This window comes from Nicotiana tabacum, chromosome 10, assembly GCF_000715075.1.
Source record: "Nicotiana tabacum cultivar K326 chromosome 10, ASM71507v2, whole genome shotgun sequence".
In the NCBI taxonomy this organism is placed as follows: Eukaryota; Viridiplantae; Streptophyta; class Magnoliopsida; order Solanales; family Solanaceae; genus Nicotiana; species Nicotiana tabacum.
Genome location: NC_134089.1, coordinates 66,635,339 through 66,637,196, shown reverse-complemented (window position 1 = coordinate 66,637,196; position 1,858 = coordinate 66,635,339).

The window sequence follows — 1,858 nt, the reverse complement described above, 5'->3', positions numbered from 1 at the left end:
AATAGAACCTTGTTCCAGACCTTTGAAACACTGTTAATGATGGAAGAATCCTGTAGAAACTCATAACTACCCATCAGATCAATAAGCCATGGAGTTATCTTGCTAGACAAGAACCATTGCCAAATTCTGAGTTGACTAATGACATTATTCTTCCAAACACACCTTATAAAAATACAATTGTATTAATTTCAGGTCCTATAACCTCTTCTCAACCAGTACAAACTACTCAACCGACATGCCACCCCAAATGCCACCTAGAATCGCATACAATTCAATAGTACACCAAATAAGCAACAACTCAAATGTAGCCAATAATAAAAAGAGAACCAAATGAAATAACCGTCCAACAAGCCTAACAAATACAATCACAAAAGCATAATGCTATGAATCCATCCCACAATGTAGAAACAAAACACATGGAGCACGCACCAAAAATCATATCCAAACATAACACCATTGCAACATGCAACCGATCTAGTTATCATGCCACTCCACACGGTAATACTCATTGAGCCAAAATCCTCTTGCTCACTAACCCATGTGTATCAACAACAAGCACATACTGTGCATAAACATAACCACGGGAAGACATATAGCATAGAGTGCTACAAAAGGCAAGCATAACTATAGTGTAATAAAAAAATCAACATCTCAAGATCTATCTTGCTCCTATATCGCCACAAGTCCTAAACAGAGCCATAAAATGTATGTGAATAATCTAGTCGTCTTACACCCATCATGGCATAAGGGAATAACACACGAAATTGTTCAGGGAAGGAATAACACTCATTCAGCCTGATGGTACATCCATAGAAAAGCTGTGCTGAGTAAGAAAATCAGATCCAATATAGAATACTCATTATTATTAGGCCTACCAATAAGACCCCAAACCGATTCAGATCATCTCAAAATAGGTAAATAACCTCCCAAAATCCACAATGACCTCATCAATGACACAAACAATCAACTTCTAGCCCTTAATGTACTTTCACAGTCTGCAACCAACAAAATAATCTGCCTCCATACAGATCAAATCTCTAAGCCTCGAGAATACAAAGATCTCCATACCTGACCTCTATCTCTCCCACTTAAATAATTGATACATCATGCATACATAATTGTCTCATGAGAAATACTCCCATAAACCTTCTGCACCTACTAGCAAAAATTTGTACATCCATGGTACCACCCACACGATCTCTGCAATACTAGTCAAACCTCCAAAAGTCAATATACAATGCATCTTCTACAACACATACTCTTCTCAGGAGATACAAGATAGTGCTAGCATTATCTTAAACATATGAAATCCCCATGTTGTCTCGAACTCATGACATTCCTTTCAAAGCTAAATCACAACCTTGTCCATTCAACCTCAATCCCACATGGCTCACCGCATCTATTATACCATAACAGAAAAATGCAAGAATCCCGTTATCAACTCTGAATCATGAATTGGATACACATTCCATCAGCCAAATATCTTCCACTTAACTCAGTTTAGGATAAAATTGCAACATGCAATAAATTCTCATGCCTGTAGAAGACACCAACCGAACATCGTGGCCGAAAACCACCACAAACTCTTCAAAATCCATTTGAAGATACCAATCCATCAAAACTGAATCCCTTTACGTCAATCAAGTTATGCAAACTGCCAAAAACCCGAGAATGTTACCACAATGACACATATAAAGCCCTATTATGCCAACATAACCAATCATTTCTATTACCCTACTAATTTAAGCCACTGCTAAATGGTCCCTAACCTCTTCAGATTACTCATGACCCGCCTTCACGACGATACTTCTCTTTTCTAATACGCTATGGACCTCAATCAAAACTCATCCCAAGTGAT